This window comes from Pelodiscus sinensis, chromosome 4, assembly GCF_049634645.1.
Source record: "Pelodiscus sinensis isolate JC-2024 chromosome 4, ASM4963464v1, whole genome shotgun sequence".
NCBI classification, from domain to species: Eukaryota; Metazoa; Chordata; order Testudines; family Trionychidae; genus Pelodiscus; species Pelodiscus sinensis.
The window spans coordinates 33,250,950-33,274,074 of record NC_134714.1 but is presented as its reverse complement, the minus strand read 5'-3'; the positions used below and the strand labels follow the sequence as shown (position 1 = coordinate 33,274,074).

The following is a 23,125-nucleotide window of genomic DNA, read 5'->3' as shown; positions in this document are numbered from 1 at the left end:
TGTAATGTCTTTAGGGCAGGGATCTTATGTGTAAGGTCCCATTGACGATAAGACTTTTGGGCACTACTAAAAAACTGTGTGTTTTTGCACTTTTGCCCTCATTTCCTCTTTTACACTTCCTGCTACAACTGCTCCTCTCAAGTCACCTTTTTTGTTTCTTCTTCCCACACCAGTATTTGTGCCTTCTTTTACATCATCACTTATGCTAGGCATTTCCTCTTTTTTTAATTAATCAAATGACTATTAGAGTCACATGTTACCCTCCCTTTCCCCACATCAATAAATGGAGTCCACTTACACCTACACCTACACACACACACACATGAAAAGGTTCTACTGATGACAAATACATGTTACATATGATTCCAGCACCAATCCTAACTGGAGACCTCTACTCTGACCATGCCTGTAAATACACATAATCACAATTACATATATGTTTTATCCTTTCATTTAAACATCTCTCAGGTTCTGAAATCATACTCATTATGGAAACCCAACACAAAGAGCTGAATTTGTAAGGAAGTGAGCATTGGTGCAAAGCTTTATAAGAGGCATACATCTTGCCAGTGATTACACAAAACAAAAGTATATTTCTGTAGCACTGGTGTTCCGTGAACCACAGTCTAACTAATTTTGAATAATCAGAACACAGTACAGTGTTTCATGTAAAACATCCTTTGTAAAATAATGCACACAAGTTTAATGCCATTGTAGTTACACACACCTGCAACTTCTGAGGAAATGGTTATACTTAGTCTGACAGTTGCATATAATTTTAGTACTATCGGTAGTTAAAGGGGTGGGGGGAATAGCAAGCTGCTTTCTTCCACATACAATTATTAAACTAGGTCTACAGTAGGAGCATTTGGGGGCTGTGTCTAGACTGGCAAGCTTTTCCGCAAAATCATCTGCTTTTGCGGAAAAACTTGCCAGCTGTCTACACTGGCCACTTGAATTTCTGCAAAAGCACTGACGATCTCATGTAAGATTGTCAGTGCTTTTGCGGAAATACTATGCTGCTCCCATTCAGGCAAAAGTCTTTTTCCAAAAAACTTTTGCACAAAAGGGCCAGTGTAGACAGAAGAGATTTGTTTTCCGCAAAAAAGCCCCGATCACGAAAATGGCGATCGGGGCTTTTGTGGAAAAGTGTGTCTAGATTGGCCACGGACGCTTTTCCGCAAAAAGTGCTTTTGCGGAAAAGCGTCCTGTCAATCTAGACGCGCTTTTCTGAAAATACTTTTAACGGAAAACTTCCGTTAAAAGCATTTCCGGAAAATCATGCCAGTGTAGACGTAGCCTACCAGTATAGCAATACCAGAATAAATACCAGCAAAGCACTGCTAATATGAATGCAGTTTATACCAGCAAAACTTTTGCTGTTATAGCTTATTCCAATCTCCTTTCTAGAACAAACTGTAAGAGCAAAAGTGCAAATTCAGTATAACTGCAGCTACTCTAGCAGCTTTTGTGGGCACAGGTGTCAGAGATCACAACTCACTACAAGCTATAGAGCTATACACAACATTGCTATGCCTGTACTATAAGCCTGTAGTGTAAGTAACCTGGACTTCTAGTTTACATGCAGATTTTGAAGGAGACAGAAACACAGAGTTTTTCATTTTCAACATTTTCTGAGGTTTGATAGACCAAATTCTGCTATCAGTTACACTGGTATGACAATAACAATAATTTGGCCTTCTATTATCTCTTTAACATAGCATTCCATATACCACAATAGTGTGGCAGTTGAACTTAAACCTGCCAAAGTTATCAAAGATAGAAATCAACCAGAGGGCTTCTTTATGGGATTTTTTTTTTTTGGGGGGGGGGGGGGAGAAAAAAAATGACACAACCAAAATCACATAAAAAGCAAAAAGTTCAATTTTGAATAATAAAATTACCAGGTGAAAACAATAACTCAGGCAATTAATATTTGTTAATTTTACTGTTGGGTCGACCTGCTAAAAACAAATTACAATTATTTCTGGGTCAAATCTGGAAGTCCTTACTCAGTTTTTCTTGAATAAAAGCTCTTCATTTCAGTATGGCCTGAATAAGAACTTTAGGCTTTGTCTCTTGATTTGTACATCCTCAAATGCAATTTAAGTTAGCATAGGATCTTGCCGATGACAATTTATGGGAGATATTACATGGGATTAGAAAGCCTGTCTTCCACAGATTGAAGGAAAGTTGTAAAGATCATCTATTATACCCATTCTTGTCATTTCAGCAGCGCCTCACTTACTTTTGAATGATACAGCTACAAGCAGTCTGTTAATTCCCCAGAGATATGTGCCTTATTTCTTAAAATGTGAGCTTCTTCTTAAAATCATGTCTGTTACTTGAGACAGGGTATGCAACCAGTTAGTAGCATGACTGACGCTAAATGAAATTCATGTGCACATGCCAAGTAAATGTTGGTCATGTTGTAACTGTGTCACGTGCAGGCTGTTTCCCTATGACCAGTTCTTGTACTTAATTCTCTGTGTGGATGGGACTCAGTAGCTAGGCCTGCCTGCCTGGCCAATCTTCTTGTTTTCCCCTGAGCAAGACATCTCTCTCACATGCTACTATGGCTGTTTTGTGTGCATGTTTTCTGGGCACTGCTTCCTACTAAAATATTATGGGATTGATGATGGTATTTTTCCTAGAATGCACCGAAACTAACATAGGCTGTGTTATAGGTCTAGACACAGTTGTGTCCAAAAAAAAGCTGCTATGTAGATACACTTTATAATCTGGCAGAATGAGAACATCACAAACTCAGTTTTAAAAAATCATGTTGTGTTTTTAGTGTGGACAACATTAAGCTTAAGAATCTTACCCAACACGCTGTCGAAGGAGACTAGAATACAAGGAAAAATTGGGGGCTAGGTTAGAAGTGTAAAGGGAACCTGAAACAATAGAATCTGCAGTAGGTTTCCCCTTTTTCCTTGGGTCCTCTGCAGGGCTATAGGGTGCTGAGGAGGCTGAATCTGAGAGTAGCTGCCATGGACAGTGTGCTCTCAATAGACAAGGAGAAAGACTGTAGAATAAAAACACTGAATTTACTGACCAGAAGTAACTCCCACATCTCAAAAGTATCTTTGGTGGGGTTAATGGCATGGGAACAGATCATGCTGCTAAGCAGAGAGAAAGTGAAAGGGGAAACTTCTGGCTTCCATGTAGGTAGATTACTGCTCCTCATTAGGGTTTGATCTCCATTTCATGTGTTGGCACTTCCCCTACCTCTCTAGAATAAACAGCCTCCCTTAACACATGGCATAATCTGGTAGATGTAGGGTCTCTCACACAACACAGATGCTTGCTGAGAAATTTTCTCCACCTACTGGTTTCCTTCATCCAAACCAGAAGGGAAGATGAGAACTTTAATATCCAAACAACTACTTTTTGAAAGGACGCAGTTCTGCGAACACTTAGACATGTGCATATAGGGTTGCCAGATGGTTTCAACAAAAATACCAGACACACTTGACATTTCACAATCTACATTAACATCTTATTTAGAAAATACCGGACATTTATATTTTTTTTCAATTTGTTTCCCAAACAGAAAGTTCAAATACTTGACTGTCCAGTTCAAAACTGGATACCTGGCAACCCTATGTGCATGAATGGTTATAGGAGTGAAGCCTGAAATTACCACCACTGCACAAAACTTTGAAACAAATTACAATATAGAAAAGTCCATTATGGTGTGTATATATGCATTTTTATGTATATTCTTTATTTACGCCACCCTTGCTTGTTAAACCACTTTCTGCATTTTTTTAAAATGCAAACAAACAAAACAAAAGAGCTTTTGCTGGAAAAACTTCTTAATTCTGAAAGTTACTGGACCAGCACTGGATAATAGAATAGGGGTTTCAATAGAACACAAAAGCAAATGCAGGCTTGAAAAGAGACAGGCTGTCCTGCTACAAGCCAGTCAACTGCCAAACTGTCATTTTGCTGTGCCACTGAACAGAAGGCCCATGTAATGACAACCACAAAACTCATTTATACTCTGAAAAGGTGACTAATGAGCTCATTCATGCTGCCTATAAATTATTCACTTACTACACTGACCCCACTCAAGACAAACAGCAAAGTAAACTTTAAACACTGGGATCCAAGGCCTCCTGAGGAGTCAGAGTTACTTCTGCAAAACTTTTCACAATAAAAACAGATACTATACTTGCTTCTGTTTCATTGTCAAATTCACTCTATTTACATTTTTATTTTACTACCTTTAATCAATTTAAAATATATGCAGCTGTTACACATTTATTTCTCTCTTGCTGAGTTATTCCATTAGTTATTACAGGCAATCACAAAGCACTATAAATAGCTTTAAATCAGATTCTTCAGAAATTGAAGACTGACCTTAAAATGAAACCCAGGTCTCTGCAGTACTAAGAAAACAAATGCACATGTGATGTGCAAGTGCGGTGTCCAAATGGAAACTAAATAACAATCATTTTCAGTAATTTTGGTGTTGGATTTATGTGCTTTAATGTAAAATATTTTAAAACAATCTTAATCTAATTTACCTTCTGAGATTATACATTTTAATGGAAAATATAATCACACAATCAGTGATATGAAAATGGAGGCATTTTTAAAGACATGTTTTAGTTTTTAGGCACAGGAATAAACAAAGAAACTTTTTTCCATAGGGACCACATTAATGAAGACACCTTTCCTCATTCTTTTTAATGTGAAATAAGAGTTTATAGATTACCATTATGACCGTAAGTAATGTTTCCTGTGACAAGTGGTTGCTATGTGCACATCACTGGGATTTTTGTCCGAGTAAAGACAGCAGACACTTTATGATTAATCACATAAATTGCTTGCATATTGAAAAATTGCAGCTTAAAATATTCTGATGTGAAGTCACAATTCATATAAAAAGACTAAAGTTAAAATGACATTCAGGGACAAATTCTGCTTTTTGAAACGAGTTCAGTGGGGGTTGGGCACAATTAGAGTTACACACATTTCTGATTACTGAAGTTAACTGCAAGGGTGAGAAAAGCTGAGACAGAAATGAAAGATAGGAAACTCATAGTTAAAGTGAAATTGCTATTCTGAGCTAATTTAATACATGCAACACTGCAGGGTCTTCAAACAATACAAAACTTTAAACAACACACAATACACAGGCACAAAAAAGGGAGTTAAAGATGGAGCTTCATAACTTCAACTTGGAATTTCCTCCTGGATTTTCCCATTTTAAGTCAAATCTATACCATTAGGATTATACTTTAAATCACCCCTTTCCTTCCAAAACAACCAATATTAATGAACTAGAACAAGAACCTTGCTGCTATACTGTTTAGAGGAAAAAGAGTTTTCTACCTACCAACAGCAATTTGGATAGCCTTCATGTGTGTACATTGATGTTTCTGAGTCTACCAGAAAAATACATTTAGATCCTTGCTTGCATTGTTTGTGTTGCTTTTTAAAAGGGCAAATGCTAAAAAATTAAAAAGAAAAAACAATAGAATATTCTGCAACCACATAACATTCAAGTCCTAGCTTATCAGTAGCTCTTCACGGGTGGAGATTTCTGGGTAGGGTTACCAGGTGGCTTCAAAAAAAATACTGGACACCACTTGATCTCAGATGGGGGCGGGGCACACTGGCCGGGAGGATGTGTGTGGAGGGAAACCAGCTGGCGGGAAGCAGGGCTGGCAGGGGAGAGGGGTTGGGGGAAGCGGGGCTGTCTAGGAGAGATTGCGGAGTGGGAACTGCTGGTGGGAAGCGGGAGTGGTCGGGGAGAGCAGGGGGAGAGAGTCAGCCGGCGGGGAGCAGGACTGACCCAGGCGCACGCAGATCCCGGGGTGCTGCCAGTCCCAGCGAAGCACAAGCGAGTCCGGCCCTGGGGATTCCCTCCTGCCCCTCCCCTGCCTCCACCCTTACCCCCTCCTCGCGTAGTTGCGTACTGCCTGGCTGATGGGCACACTCACGCAGCGTGAGTGTGCCTACCAGCCAGGTAGTTCACAACTAGGTACCCATACTCCTAATAATAATAATACTTACCTAATTAGAAAATACCAGACTGTCCAGTTCCAAACCGTACACCTGGCAACCGTATTTCTGAGAGCGGAAGGGTGTTAGCAAAAAGCTGCTTTGAAACAGTGTCACATGTCCTGCTCCAATAACCTGTCAGACAAGCAGAGTTCACTTCACAGTTCGTTGGTGGGAAATGCTGGAACTTCCGGCCCTACTCTTTCCACACCCTACTCCTGATTTTTTTTTACTGACAAGCTATTGTGGTGTCAGTTTTGTCCCAAGACTTTGTCTGGTTTTCATAAAAATAACCTACAGTTGGCTGCAAAATCAGAGGAATAGAGAGGTTGAGGGGCAAAAACCCAAGCAGATATTATAAATTCCTAACTACATGTAACTGCAAAATAGGTACAAATTACAAATTCTCTCAACATTAATCCATAACATTCTGCCTGTTAACCCAACTTGGAATTTTATAGCTAGGTAAACAAAAATAATAGTCAATATTATGTTAAGAAATCAACTATCAACAATCACAAAGCAAACAACTTTTACTCTCCCTAAGAAAATTTTGGTCCCCCAGAGTAATAATATTTTTTTGTAAGAGATTTATCTTCCTCACACAGCTCTTCATCAAACCAGCAAACAATATTAGTAATGCACTTAAATTTGTACTCTGTGGGTTATCCCAGGGGGGAAGTCAATGCCAGGCATCTGTGAAAAAGGGATCTGGTGACTCTAGTCAGTACCGCTGACAGGGCTGTTAAAAGACTAGTCAGCTGCATAGCAGAGCTAAGGCAGCCTCCCCAGCTCAGCATTGCTCCTGGAAGCAGCCAGCATGTCCTGCTCTTAGTCTGCAGGGGTTCTGCATGCTGCCTCCTGTCCCTGAGCACCATCTCTGCCGCTCCCCAACCCATTGAAAGTGAGTGAAGATGAGGGTGTGTGGGGGCAGGGAGAGAAGAGCGGATTGAATGGGGTTACGGCTTTGAGGAAGAGGCAGGGCAAGCAACAGAGTGAGGGTGTTCAGTTGTGAGTTACTGAAAGTTGTAAACCCTAATGGGACTTCATACAGTTGTATGAAGTTAAGCACATGCTAAGTCTGCAAAATCAGGACCTTAGTCCATAGATTTTTCACGGTATTTTGGGGAAGATTTTTGGCCTCAGTCTTACAAAAACTTGCACACTTGAGTAACTTCACCCCTCTGAGCACAGATGCTGCCTAGCTCATTAGCAGAGTGCCCACAGCTAGGTTTTTTGTTTCTTTTGATGGTGCACGTTCTCACATGCCTTGGTGCACAAAAGTTTATTCTGCACAGGTTTGGAAAAAAATCCATAAATGGATGGAAAATATTAGAGGGAATATTGTTCACAGGATATAAAGTTAAGTCTGTGTAATATTGGGATGTTAGGTGCAAAGTCCCACGTAAGCAAATCTGCACCTATGTACATCCTCACTGAGTTTGGGGCTCTATATTGGTTCAGATAAATTCCTTTCTCACAGTCCAGCTTGCAGGATAAAGGACTAGGCCTTGATTTTGTGAAGGACATATGCTCATGCTAAACTTTATGCCAACGTGTAGTCCCATTGGGTACATCTACACAGCAGTTTTATTTTGGCGTCTAAACTACATAACATTGAAATAATGATGAGCTGGAGGACTTCTTGCTGTGTAGACAGCACCAAAAGCTGAAATAAGCTATTTCGATTTAAGCTTCGCAATTGATGTAGCTGAAGTTGTGTAGCTTATTTCCACTTTAGCCCTGCTGTGTAAATGTGCCCATTGAGTTCCATAGAATGTGCAAACTTCCAAGCTAGGGGCCAGAGTTGGCTCTCACATAAACTGGTGTCCATTGCAATTTGTTTCAGTGGAATTACTCTGGATTTTCACCAGTGTTAATGGAAAACAGCATGTGGCCTTTTGTCTTTTTTTTCCCCTGTAAAATGTTGCATTCACCTATAGTACAATACCACTAAGGCCGATTAAATGGATCACCCTTATTGCAGCACAGATAATTGAACTAATGTATTTTTATCTCATACTTCAGTCTTTGCAGCAACCTTAGCGATATAATTAAATAATAATAAAACATGTGTCCATCAATGAGCGGCTGGTAATACATTTATTTGTATGCAGGGACTTTTTTTAAGTTAAAAGTTCTGAATACTGAACTTTTCTACAGCAACATTTGTATCTACCATAACACCACCACTTTATATATACAACCCACATCCAATTCAGGGCGGAAGAGCAGTCCATGTTGTAGCAAAGACCAGTGTTGTTTGGTGGATCAGCTGGTAGGACTTTTTCTAAAGCAGCTCAGATCAGTCAATAATCTCCCCCTAGAGTCCAAGTACATCACCTCCAAAATATGTCTCAGCTCTTCTGGAACTGAGCCTGGGAACCCAAATCTGTCCCTGATCCAAATCTTCCAATTGGCAGCACACCAAATTGCTGTCCAGCCACCAAGGTGGAAAGTCATTTTTCACTCATGTTATTTCAAAAATAGAGCACTTGCTTTATTTACATTTTTAAAAAGCAATACCTTGTGCTTTGGGAAATCAACTGCCCACAAGGCTCTTTTGCTTTATAAAGCCACACAGACAAGAGATCCAGTTAGAAAAATGTGAATTAACATTCCAAGAAGTTTGAGCTGAAAAATGTACTGACTAAATATTCTATTGCTCTCAACCCATTGAGTCCATGCCAGTCAGGCATGAACTATGCAGCACTAACGCCCTTCCTTATGATCTTTACAGTGGCTTGGGGTGGCTAGTGTCTAGATCTGCATCAGAGATTTCCCTCTATTTTATCTCTGCATATTTTCCCAACAGTCTGTATGGGATTTACATGAGCAGTCAGATAACAAAGCTAGCTGCACCTCTGTCCTCTTCTGATCTCTCTAAATTCACCCTTCAGGTGCCAGTCCTCCAGCCTTTATCTTAATCCACTGCAGAATGGAATTCTGCAAGTCTCCCACTCTTACACCAGGCCTTAGGCTACAATACCCCATGAATCAATGTGCTTTCTCAGCTGGTCTGACAACAGCTCTTCCTTTCAGGCAACTCTGACCTGAGGCGACGATACTGACACAACTGCCTTCTTCAACCAAAGTATTATTTCTTTTAACAGCAGGAACAAAGTATTTAGAGAAAAAGGACTTTAAAACAATAAACAGTCTACACATTTCTATATTACCTAAAAGCTCACGTGGATGTGTAACTGAGCCTAGCTGTAGGACCTTACCCAACCATTCTTGCAGCTGGTCTCTTTTCCAATTAGTCCCCAGATCTTCATGATAACCAGCGAGGCAGACCTAACTTTTTGTGACACCCCAGCAGGCATCTGAATCTTAGACTATTTCCATTAAATTATTCTCCTAAACAATTCCCATCTCTTTTGAAAGACAGCTCCCTTTTTAACTTGCTTCCGCTGATCTCTGTCATGTACAGGCCTTTTTCTTTAATGGCATTGTTCCTTAACACCTCTGAATTGTTTGCTGAGAAATGCCTTATTATGAGCTAGCTTTTTCCTTACAGCTTCCTAATAACTAAACCGATATAGTCATACAGTAAACATCCTAAAAACAGGTTAATCCACAGTATTCCTCAAATATTTCATAACAGCTGAAATTCTGTCACATGAACTATCTTGGATTTATAGATATTTTTAGCCTTGCTTTGAGATCCTCAGATGGATGGTCCCATATAAGCACAGCCAATGGCTTTCTTGGTAAAATTAGGTTTCCAAGTATTGGTGGCACTGTTCACTTATAAGGGAGAAAAGTAAGGAAAGGATTTAGTCCCAGTGTCTTTTAACTGACTTTCAATGGTGCTTGTGTTCCCAGAACCCTTTGGTGGGGTGCTTTTTAAAATGTCTCCTTAAAGAATATCTAACTCTTATATAGCACTGTACAGCAACAGATCTCAAAGTGCTTTACAAGGGTTATTACTCCCCTTTTATAGATCTGAAAACTGAGGCACAGAGCTGAAGTGACATGCCAGGATCACCCAGAAACCAATGACAGATCCAGGCATAGAGTGCATGTCTCCAAAGTCACAGTCCAGAGTTGTAGGCAGGCTGCCTCTTAGGAAAAGCCTGGTATCTTTCTACCAGAGGGATTGTTCTCCCTGTGGCATATTTTATAGCTGTGATTAACAGAAGCTGTCTCACTATAAACTGGGGACAGCTGCATGCATGATATTATCTTTAAGAGGTCCTCTGCTTTGAACTTGCCCACATTTTCCTCCCTCTCTCCCCTCGGTTTTCCCATAGCCTGTGTTTGTTAACCTTTCTGGCATACTGCAAAGCCCGACTTTTCCCAAATGTTTTCAGGAATGGGTTGGCTATAAATTGGAAAAGCTTTAATTTAGTTGATCACTCGCATTATATTTTGAAAGAGTAGTCCTTTCTACTATGTTGCTAAGTTCATGATTTATTTTTCTGGTCAGGGGTGGGTGCCCAAAGCACCAGACGGAGAAATCTTTAAATTAATTTTTTTTTAAATCTTCATAGCATGGTGTTAGGGTTGCCAGGTGTCTGGTTTTGAACTGGACAGTCCAGTATTTGAGCTTTCTGTTTGGAAAACAAATTGAGAAAATATAAATGTCCAGTATTTTCTAAATAAGATGTAATATAGATTGTGATGTAATGTCAAGTGTGTCCGGAATTTTTGTTGAAACCATCTGGCAACCCTACAATGATGTATCCATTTCCTTACAGTTTTGAAAGGAGAGAGGGCACTGCTAGATGCACTACAGGAACTCATTTGCAAAATCGCTGGTGCTGTAATAGGTGTAACTACACTGACATCAATGTAGTTGCAACCATATACATTGTCAGGGTAAAAAAAAAAACCTCCTGCCTAAGCCTAGTACAGAGGTGAATGTCACCTGCAGTGAAATTGGCCCAAGGACACCATACATATTGTGATGAATAAGCTTATTATGATTGCTGTGGGTTAGTATGTCCCAAGAAGCTCCCATGTGGCTCAGCAGCTGTGGCCTGAAGAGAAGCAACAAGCACTGCCTGCAGCTTCAGTGCCTGCAGCAGAAGGCTGTGGCTACTGGCAGAAAACCAGACACTGTTAAGGGGAAGAGACTTTTCCCCTTCTCCAGCAAAACTCTTTAGCACTAGCAGCCACTCAGCCTCCGGCAATTTCCTAGCCACTTAAGTTTTGCCAGGTCCTGTTTCAAACATCAACAGAGCTGAAATCCTGACCCACTGAAGTCAGTGAAAAATGTTGCCATTGACTATGGGATTTAGGAAATCAGGATAAGTTATGCCCTGAAGCAAGAGAGCTGGGGTTGGTTTTGGAGAGGAGGACTAGGGGATAGGGCAGTCACCTGGGGAGTACAGAGTTGGGGGACTTGAGTCCCACCCTTGCCCACTTGGGGAGCAGCTGGACTGCCGATACAAGATAATAGATCCTCTGAAGGGAGGGAGCTAGGATGCATTCTACAGTGGATTAGAGACTAGGGCATTTGTCTGGGGAGCACAGAATGGTGGGTTCAAATCTAGCCAAGCTATATCAATCTCATATCTTATTTTGAAATTGGGAGTGTCTACACAGCACTTATTTCAAAATAGAGAACTCTTCCTCCAACTTGCCTTACTCCTCATACAATGAAGGTTACAGGAGTCAGGGTAAGAAGCGCTCCAGCTTGACAGTACTTCGACATTACTTGGAAATAATTGCCTGCTGTGTAGATACAAACTAAGTTATTTCAATATAATGAAATATTTTAGATGTCCGGTATTCTCTGAATTTTTTTACCGGACAGCAGGCGAAAATACCAGACACCTGGCAATCCTAGCAGAAAAACAATTGTGGCATAGGAGGGCCATGGAGATTTTATAGCACATTGGGAGACCTCAGAAAGAAAAAGGTTGAGAATCCCTGCTTTAGAGGGCCATGCCTCATGAATGCCATGGACCGACCCCTAAAACTACAACCTTTAAAGCAGTGGTCTCCAACCTTTAAGTACAAGATCACTTTTTAAAATTTAAGTCAATCCAGGATCTACCTCAAACCCCAAAACCCTTGCCCTGCCTCCTTCCCTGTGGGCCTGCACGTACACCACCCGATCTCCAAGGGTCACTCTGTGGAGATGGGGGACATGGAAAGGGGGACATCAGCACCTCTTCTTCCACTTCTTCCACGCTGCACAGCAAGCAGGAGGTTCCCAGGGGCAGCTCCAAGACAGAGGGCAAGAGCAGCACAGCAGTGGTGGGAGAGGCAGCTGAAGACAGCCTCCCAGCCAAACCAGTCAGGATCACCTGTCAGAGTCTCCACGATATACCACTAGATCCCGATCTACTGGTTGGTGACCACTGCTTTAAGGGGACAGTCCATCTCATCACAGCACTGAACCCAGCAAAATGTGCATAGCCGTTAGTGATAACTGCATGGTGGCCTATATTCCCTCATTGTTCTGCAATGCTTCCTATCTATATCTGAATCCATTTGTTCTCTCTTGTTTTATATTTTGACTATAAGCTCTTTGGGGCAAAGACCATCATTTTATTCTGTATTTCTACAGTGCCTAACATAGTGAGATCCTGGTCTATGGCTGGAACTTCTAGACCCTAAGACAGTGCAGATAGATATGAAAATAACAACCAACTGGCTCCTGTATGATACTGAGTAACACGAGGGTGAAATGGGATAAGGTGGGTAGGTGGCACTCAGGCTTCTGAAGGGTCAGACAGAACATGCAGCATCAGAAAGGACCACACCAATACCTACTTTGTTGACTGAAGAGCATTTATTTGGTTCATTGGTACATATTCTTCACAATTACCAATGCTCCTTCAAACTTAGTCTATCATGTAAAAATCATTTAGATTTGGAAACTTCTCATTGTGATGTAGATAATACAAAGATGAACTGGGAATTCCTTTCAAGCATGCTAGTTTCTTGATTAGCTTAGTGGCATGTCTGATTTCTTGACAACAGTCTATTTTTATCCTTGTAACAAGCAAAAAGCAAATTCAACCTGGAATATTAGTTTCAGAGGGGTAGCCATCCTGATGCCAAATCCCACACTCCTTGTTCATGGAAAGTCCCCACTTACTTTAGTGGGAATTTTGCTGAAGTAAAAAATGTGAGATTTGGCTCCTAGTATTAGCCTCTAATCTTCCTTTCTATTTACACATTAATTATGAACTTTTAGAGGTCCATTTTGCAGTTCTTATCTGAATGCTCCCCATTGACATTGAGAGTTTTGCTTGCATAAGCACTGCAGAATTTGGACCTTAAATGCAATACAGTTAAATGGTAAAGCAGCATGAAGAATGATGCAAGAAGAATATCTTTTAAAACAACCTGGAAAATTAGAGAATTAATCTGAAATCAACCAGATTAAATCCAATTAAGACAAATGCAGAATACTACATTTAGGAAGGAAAAAATCAAATGCAAAACTACAAAATCAGGAATAACTGGTTTAAGGGGTTGGTATCACTGAAAAGGATCTGAGGGATATAGTGGATGACAAATTGAATATGAGTCAAAAGGATAATATCATTCAGGGGAGTATTAACAGGAGTTTCATATGTAAGAAGCAGGCTCTGCTTTGCACTAGTGAGGCCTCTGCTCAGTTACTTTGTCCATTTTTGCATGCGACACTAAGGAAGCTGTGAATAAATTGCAGAGTCCAGAGAGTAAAAGGTTTAGAAAATGTGACGTGAGGAAAAGTTTGAAAAAACTGGGCATATTTAGTCTTGAGAAAAGAAGACTGAGGGGAGATGTGATAACAGTCTACAAAATATGTTCAGGGATGTTATAAAGAGGAAAATGATCAATTGTGCTCCATGGCCACTGCAGGTGGGACAAGAAGTAATGGGTTTACTCTGTAGTAAGGGAGATTTAAATTAGATATTAGGAAAAAGTTTTCAACTATAACAGTAGCTAAGCTATGTAATAGTCTTGCAACTGAAGTTGGGGAATCCCCATCATTGGCGGTTTTTAAGAAAAAGGTTGGACAAACACTTGTGAGAATAATCTAGGTTTTCTTGGTCCCTTCTCAGCACATAGGGCTAGATTTGCAGAATTTTGGAGGTACCAACTAGCCCTATATTTCTATGATTTTATTAACTGCAGTGTACTGTATTTGTTATAATTAATTTTAAATTATAAATTCCTCAGGCAGAGAAGTCTTCATTTTTCTCTGTAAAGCATCATTCATGTTTCTAGTTTAGGTGAGTTCTTATATTCTTGATTGGACAGCATATCCAAATAACACATTAAGCAACTCCAGAATGTTCTGAGCCAAATTTGGAATGTTATGGGGAAGATGCTAGGGTAGAATGTGAGGAACAGGTGTCTGCTGATGCCTCCATCCATTGTATTTTAGGGCTTCCAGGGGGTATTTTCCATCCTGATTTCATCAGATCAAAATTAAAAAAATATTTTCACTGGTATGGTGGTAGGTATTGGAAACAAATGAGCATTCCACCATAGAGAATGTTGGGCAAGTTCCTGAGGGAACAAAACTTATTTACTTAGAAAATCAATCACTGAACTTGAATTCATACTATTTGATGTTTTCAATCATTCAGAAATGGTTAATTTGAAAGGTGTCAACTTTTTTCCAATACTGACACTGAGAGGTCATGTTTCAGTCCCATAGGTCACTGCAATGTTACATATCCTCAGTTTCGTCTCACTGCTTATCTGGGTGACCAAGATCATCATTTGTGGTTGGGTGCTTGGGATACAAGAAGGAAGGAATGGGTGTCCTCTTCAGATATCATATCCACAAAACAATCTTATCATTTGAACCAATTTTTCATTGCTTACTTAAAGCCCAGCTGTAGCAAAACCACGGAAGACGGACAACTATTATTTACTATGCTCCAACCAGCAGAGCTTCTGAGGAAGATAAGACAAAGTTCTACAATCAACTAAACTCTTTTTGCTCAACTACCTCTAATCATAACGAACAGGAGGCTGCCAGAAAACTCACCAATACTATATTCCACATTCTTTCTTCTGCTCCCACTGAGGAATACCAAAAGAAACGACATCATCTATTCAAGAAACTCCCTGCTACAGTTCGGGATCAAATCTATACAAATACACCCCCAGGACCCCAACCAGAAGCATTCTATCTGCTACCCAAGAGCCATAAACCTAGAAATATCAGACATCCCATCATCTCAGGCACTGGCAACTTTACAGCAGGATTATCTGGCTATAATGACTCTTTCCTCAGACCCTATGCTACCAACACTGCTAGCTATCTTTGAGACACCATTGACTTCCAGAGGAAACTACAGAGCATCAGTAATGTCCCTGAAAACACCATCCTGTCCACCATGGATATAAAAGCTCTTTATAGTATACCAACATTTCACATGAGGACAGATGGACTACAAGCTGCCAGGAACACTATCCCTGATGATGCCATAGCACACCTGATGGCTGTGCTATATGACGTTGTTCTCACCCACAACTATTTCCGTTTTGGGAACAATTTATACCTTCAAGTCAGTGACACTGCTATGCATACCCACATAACCCCACAATATACCAACATTTTTATAGCTGGCCTAGAATGTTTCCTCAGATTCCATCCCATGGCACCCTTCCTCTACTTATGCTATGCTGATGACTTCTTTATCATATGGACCCATGTGAAGGAGGCCTATGAAGAAATCCACAGGGATTTCAACATTTCCTCCCCACCAGTCCACACAAAAGATCTACTTCTTTGACACCACAGTACAAATGAATGATGGTCACATAAACACCACCCTATACCAAAAACCTACTGACCACTATTCTTACCTACTTCCCTCTAGCTTCCATCCACGACACATCACATGATCTGTTGTCTACAGCCAAGCCCTAAATTACAGCCAGATCTGCTCCAATCCTACAGACAGAGACAAACACCTACAAGATCTTTATCAAGCATTTTTAAAACTTACATACCCACCTGGGGAGGTGAGGAAACAGTTTGAAAGAGGCTGACAAGTACACAGAAGTCACCTACTTCAAGACAGACCCAACAAGGAAAACAACAGAACATCACTGGTCATTATCTACAGCCCCTGGCTTAAACCCTTCCAGCTCATCACTGACAATCTGCAACCTATCCTAAAAAATAATCCCTCACACTCACAGACCTTGGGAGACAGGCCAATCCTTGCCTCCAGACAATCCCCCAACCTTAAGCAAATACTTACCAGCAGCCTCACACTTAGCACAGGAATCTATCCCTGCAACAAATCCTATTGCCAATTCTGTCCACATATCTATATTAGTGGCATCATCACAGGACCTAACCACATCACAACATCAGGGGATCATATAACTGCACATTCTCTAATATGATATATGCAGGTCCGCATACAGGAATTTCTTTGGAGGGTGGTGCTTTATTTGTAAATGTGGACCACAATTTTTTTAGATATAAAGGAATTCAGAATAGTCATGCAATGAGTGTGCATAAGAGAGGTTAATGAAAAATGTGAGTAGAAAAGTGATTGGTAAAATGCTTTAATTATAACACACTAAAATTTACACAGTAATAAAGGTTTTATAGAAATCACCTTCTGGGATCATGGCAAGCAGCGGGGCCGCCATGGCCTCCCGCTCCCTCAGCTATCTCTGCCTGCTGCTGCTCTACTTGCTCGGCAAGGCTAACGCTGGGTGACTGTGGGCAGGGTTTCTGGCCAGTGGGCATGGGCTGCTCCTCGTGGGTGGGGGTACTGTTCCTCCTGCCCTGCTGTGCTGCCACCAGCCCCACCCACCCATCCCTCAGAAACACAGCACTCTCTCTTCCCCCAACAAAGGGTTCTCAAGCATTTTGGCCTGTGGCACACCTGGCTTACTGCAAACCTTTCTGTGGACCTCCAGTTGCTAGTGGAAACTTGCTGTTAATTACATAATTATTCTGGAGCCATTTTGCTAGTGCTGCAGTTAGGGAGAATGGTTTTATTTAACCAGTAAGAAAGGAAATATGAATTTAAATTATTAAACAGCTTAAGCACTTTAACTTTCTTATGTTACTGTTTGTCAAACTTCATTTTAAATACAGTAAAATATTTTTTTCCACACAAAAGGTTCCTATGTTTTCTTTAGTTATGGCATGGGTGGGGAACCTTTTTTGGCTCTGGGGCCACTGATCCACAGAAAAATCAGTTGGGGACCACAAAAGTAAGACATAGGAAAAAAAACCACCAAAAACCACCAACTCTCACTGATGTGGCCCCAACTGAAACACTTCACTCCTCTGGTGCTCCAGCGCCACCAGGGAAGAGGGAGGGACAGGTAGGACTGAGGTTCAGGGCTTCCCATAGGATCACAGGGTTGGAAGAGACCTTAGGAGGTTATTAAGTCCCACCCCCTGCCCAACGCAGGACCAAGCCCAGATTTATTCTTCTGGGATACCAGGATTAGTGGATTTTGTTGACCCCCCCCCCCCCCCCCTTAGGCTCTGGGTTTGGAACAGAAATGGGGGTTTCCATGTGTTGGACATGGCTGCCAGCAAGATGAATGGAGGTTCAGGATCTGGGAAGGAGGTGAGGTGCAGGAGGGGATGAGGGTGCAAGGTCTGGATCGGAGGTGGGGTGCAGGAACAGGCTGGGAGTAGGGTATCTGGCCAGAGGGAGGGGACAAGAGCAAGGGAAGGTGCAGTGTGTGGCCAGGAGGGAGGATCCAGGAGCAAGGGTGGGTGTAAGAGTGGGCTGGAGGTAGGGTATCTGGCCAGGAGGAAGGATGCAGGAGCAAGGGTGGGTGCAGGAGCAGGCTGGGGATAGGTGTCTGGCTACAGAGAGGGTTCAGGAGCAAGCAGCGGGGTAGGTGTCTGGCTAGGGGGGAGGGTGCAGGAGCAGACTGGGGATGTGGGTCTTAGCAGGGGGCCATGAGTGTGGGGGTCTGGGCATGAGGGGGTGGGGGACACTTACTTGCCTTCACACCCTCTGCTGCTCCTAGGCACCGCCTTCTGCTGCACCCGTTGGCTGGATTCCGGCCAATGAGAGCAGTGGGAAAAGCCTCCAGGAAGTGTCTGTACACTGCTGTTCCCCAGCCAGGGGAGGAGGAGAGCTTCTTCCCTATGAGCTGGATAGCACTGCAAAGCTTGGGACTTTCTGTCCCTCTGCACCGAGAAACTGATGCTGGCTCTCCAACTTCGCAGGGGGTGAGGAGGGAGGGTAAGGAGGAAGAAGGGAGCTGAGCTTGAGCCACAGAGCCTCCTCACGCTTACTTGGGGAACTATGGGGGGTGCATTTGCACCCTTCATAACTCCCTCTGTCCCCGCATACAGGCCTGATATGCCATCAAGTGTCAGCAATGCCCCTCTGCCATATATACTGACCAAACCAGACAGTCTCTGGACAAAGAACTGATGGACACAAATCAGATATCAGGGGAATGATAACACACATAAACCTATAGGGGAACATTTTAAACTGCCTGGTCACTCAATCATAGATTTAAAAGTAGACAGTCTTCTACACAAGAATGTTATCACCCAATTACAAAGTGAGACTATTAAACTGAAATTCATATTCAAATTTGACACTTGGGCTTCAATAAAGATATTAACTAATTAACGCACTACAAAGGCAATTTTCCCTGCCTTTGTTATTTACATTTACACATTAAAACCTATGACACATCCATCCTGACTTAATTAGCATAATTAACATTGGTCCTACAATTGACAGGTAATTGCCTTCGCTGTTATATGTACTCTGTATTCTGTAGTTTCCACTTCAACTCATGTGATGAAGTGGGTTTTACCCACAAAATCTCATGATGTAATATATTTGTTAGTCACTAAGGTGCCACAAGACTGCTCGTTGTTTTTAAAGTTACAGACTAACGTGGCAACCCCCTGAAACATTTTACCTCCAGTCGTGCATGACATGATCACTCCCCTCAGTAACTTTAAATGCTACTATTCATCATTCCACTGGACCATGGAAAAATGTTATTGGACCTGTAACTTCAAATACCTTAGGCTGTCTAAACTACATCCCTTTTTTGATAAAGGGATGTAGATTAGGCACATCGATATTGCAAATGAAGTGCAGGATTTAAATATCCTGCACTTCATTTGCATAATGGCAGCTGCTCCTTTATTTTCGAAATGGGGCTTTTTTGGGAAAAAAACCCAGGCAGTTTAGATGGGGTATTTTCAACAGAAATGCCCCGTTTCTAAAGATCCTGTAAACCTCAAAAAATGAGGTTTACAGGATCTTTCAAAACGGGGCATTTCTGTCAAAAATGCCCCATCATTACCGCAGCTTTTTTTTGAAAAGTGGCTTTTTGAAAAAAAAAAAAAAAAAGCCTTGGCCGCCATTATGTAAATGAAGCGTGGGAAATTCAAATCCTGGCTTCATTTACAATTTCGATACATCTAATTTACATCCCTTTATCGAAAAAGGTATGTGGTTTAGCTATACCCTCAAATAGCAATGGCGAACGCCTTTTGAGGCTCTGTTTTTCTCATGATCCTGTCATTACAAACATCTGATTTCATGGTAATTGAATGCACCAATTTATTTTATCAAGTGACAATGCCCAAACAAAGAAGATAATTGATTACATTATAATCTCTCATTATTGAAAATCATCTATTAGCAGCTGTAGAATTTATCAGTCTGCTGAGCTCAGAAACATGGACCCCAAATTAAGATATGTCTACACTGCACTATAATGTGGACTACTGAGGTATGAATGGCAGAGTGCAGCAATGTACTATTATCTAACTACCCCACATGGATGCTGCTGGTGTGAATTAAAGGGTACTTAGTTCACATGAACACAGCTCTGTTTGAAAGAGAACTATATTAATGTCAACTTGTTAAGAGATGTAAAGAAGTTAAGGAAATCAAGGTGGCAAGAATAATTGCTGTGGAACTATTGAAAAGTATTGGATCACCTACTTTTTTGTGGCTACAGATGCTGATCGATATCATCTGGAGAACAGAGGTTGGCCTAAGGGACTGGCATTCTTTTACCACTAGGGAAACATAAAGACTGCAAATGGGACTATTGTGACATTATTTTTCTGTCTGTCCTGAGGAAAGATATTGCTTCTCTGTCTTGCAGACCCAAGCCCCTGATATCTTAAAGAGCATAAGAAGACTACTGCAAGCTTGCTTCACTCCTAGGCATTCCAAGACAGAGGAAATTGTCACAGTGCATCAGCTTATTGAGAAGGCACAAGACTTCAAGCACCCTATTCACATTACATTTATGGATATCAAGGTCAGGTTTGACTCTATTGACAGGGAATCACTTTGGCTGATCTTGAAACTTCCCTGACAAGCTCCGTAAAATATTCCATCTCCTATCTTATGATTCCTTAAGCTGCATCCTTGTAAATGGAAAAAGAAGCACCTTCTTAAGAATTAAGTTGGACATTCAATGCCATTCCAGAACTCTTCAATCTCATCATAGACTACATGCTTGATCAGATACTAAGTAAATGCATTTTCGGCATATGCCCTTAGTGACAAGCACCTGCCATATATCAATTTTGCCAATGGCATAGCACTAGTTGCCGAATCAATATGCTAGCCAGTTGTAGCATTTAAAGCTCTGGAAACCTCAGCAGCAAATTTCAGCCTGAAAATTAATTGAGGAAAACACAAAATTCTTTTAATTGGCAATTTTGAACAGGTTGTGAGCTCTAGCATTTTAGTATCAGAGGGGGTAGCCGTGTTAGTCTGAATCTTCAAAACAGCAAGGAGTCCTGTGGCACCTTATAGACTAACCAAAGTGTTGGAGCATAAGCTTTCATGGGCAAAGACCCACTTCGTCAGATGCATGTAGTGGAAATTTCCAGAGGCAGGTATAAATATGCAGGCCGGAATCAGGCTAGAGATAACGAGGTGGATCCAATCAGGGAGGATGAGGCCCACTTCTAGTAGCTGATCTGGAGGTGTGCATACCAAGAGAAGAGAAGCTGCTTTTATAGTTGGCTAGCCATTCACAGTCTTTGTTTAATCCTGAGTTGATAGTGTCAAACTTGAAGATGAACTGTAGCTCAGCAGTTTCTCTTTGAAGTCTGGTCCTGAAGTTTTTTTGCTGCAGGATGGCTACTTTAGATCTGCAATTGTGTGTCCAGGGAGATTGAAGTGTTCCCCTACAGGTTTTTGTATGTTACCATTCCTAATATCTGATTTGTGTCCATTGATTCTTTTACGTAGGGACTGTCCAGTTTGGCCGATGTATATAGCAGAGGGGCATTGTTGGCACATATTACGTGAGTAGATGTGCAGGAGAATGAACCAGTGACAGTATGGCTGATCTGGTTAGGTCCTGTGATGCTGCTGCTGGTGTATATATGTGGGCAGAGTTGGCACCAAGGTTTGTTGCATGGATTGGTTCCTGAGTTAAGAGTTATTGTGGTGCGGTGTATAGTTGCTGGAGAGAATATGCTTCAGGTTGGCGGGTTGTCTGTGGGCGAGGACTAGCCTGCCTCCCAAGGCCTGTGAAAGTGAGGGATCATTGTCCAGGATGGGTTGTAGATCACTAATGATGCGTTGGAGAGGTTTTAGCTGAGGACTGTAGGTGATGGCCAGTGGTGTTCTGTTGGTTTCTTTCTTGGGCTTGTCCCGTAGCAGGAGGCTTCTGGGTATATGTCTAGCTCTGTCAATCTGTCTTACCTGCATACCTCCAGCTTCCATCCCAGACACACCACACGATCCATTGTTTACAGCCAAGCACTGAGGTACAACCGCATATGCTCCAACCCCTCAGACAGAGACCTACACCTACAAGATCTTCAACAAGCATTCTGTAAACTACGATACCCACACGAGGAAGTCAGGAGACAGATCCCTCACTTTCACAGGCCTTGGGAGGTAGGTGGCAAACCTCGGTGCCACCTCTGCCCACATATATACACCAGCAACACCATCACAGGACCTAACCAGATCAGCCATATTGTCACTGGTTCATTCTCCTGCACATCTACTCAAGTAATATATGTCATCATGTGCCAACAATTCTCCCTCTGCTATATACATCAGCCAAACTGTACAGTCCCTACATAAAAGAATCAATGGACACAAATCAGATATTAGGAATGGCAACATACAAAAACCTGTAGGGGAACACTTCAATCTCCCTGGACACACAATTGCAGATCTAAAGTAGCCATCCTGCAGCAAAAAAACTTCAGGACCAGACTTCAAAGAGAAACTGCTGAGCTACAGTTCATCTTCAAGTTTGACACAATCAACTCAGGATTAAACAAAGACTGTGAATGGCTAATTAACTACAAAAGCAGCTTTTCCTCTCTTGATATTCACACCTCCAGATCAGCTACTAGAAGTGGGCCTCATCCTCCCTGATTGGATCCACCTCGTCATCTCTAGCCTGATTCCGGCCTGCATATTTATACCTGCCTCTGGAAATTTCTACTACATGCATCTGACGAAGTGGGTCTTTGCCCACAAAAGCTTATGCTCCAACACTTTGGTTAGTCTATAAGGTGCCACAGGACTCCTCGCCACTTTAGCATTTTAGTAGGTAACCAATCCATCAAAATTTTAAGTGATTTCACCTATTCAGCTTGATTGTTAATAATGTGGGTGGAATCAAGAAAGAACTTGAGACCTTCACTGCAGAAGTGTCATCAGTAAAGGGGCACAAGAATATTTTTGCAAACTGAACAGCACTTTTATCATAGAATCATAGAATACTAGGACTGGAAGAGACCTAGAGAGGTCATTGAGTCCAGTCCCCTGTCCTCATGGCAGGACCAAATACTGTCTAGACCATCTCTGATAGACATTTATCTAACCTACTCTTAAATATCTCCAGAGATGGGGATTCCACAACCTCCCTGGGCAATTTATTCCAATGTTTGACTACCCTGACAGTTAGGAACTTTTTCCTAATGTCCAACCCAAACCTCCCTTGCTGCAGTTTAAGCCCATTGCTTCTTGTTCTATCCTCAGAGGCCAAGACGAACAAGTTTTCTTCCTCCTCCTTATGACACCCTTTTAGATACCTGAAAACGGCTGTCATGTCTCCCCTCAATCTTCTCTTTTCTAAACTAAACAAACCCAATTCTTTCAGCCTTCCTTCATAGGTCATGTTGTCTAGATCTTTAATCATTCTTGTTGCTCTTCTCTGGACCCTCTCCAATTTCTCC

General features: G+C 41.6%; 1 protein-coding gene across 2 annotated transcripts in view; it reads right to left on the bottom strand.

The window, feature by feature from the left end:
• FOXN3 (forkhead box N3) overlaps positions 1 to 23,125 on the bottom strand; it is a 340,491-nt gene that overhangs the window by 213,335 nt on the left and 104,031 nt on the right. The window contains exons 2-3 of one of the 2 annotated variants that reach the window (XM_025184274.2): positions 6,031 to 6,153; positions 5,351 to 5,464 (exon numbers count right to left, since the gene is read on the bottom strand). The exons of the other annotated variant lie outside the window; for it this stretch is intronic. The gene's annotated coding sequence lies outside the window, so the exon portion shown is untranslated. The remainder of the gene's footprint in view (positions 1 to 5,350; positions 5,465 to 6,030; positions 6,154 to 23,125) is intronic. 2 annotated transcript variants of the gene reach the window in all.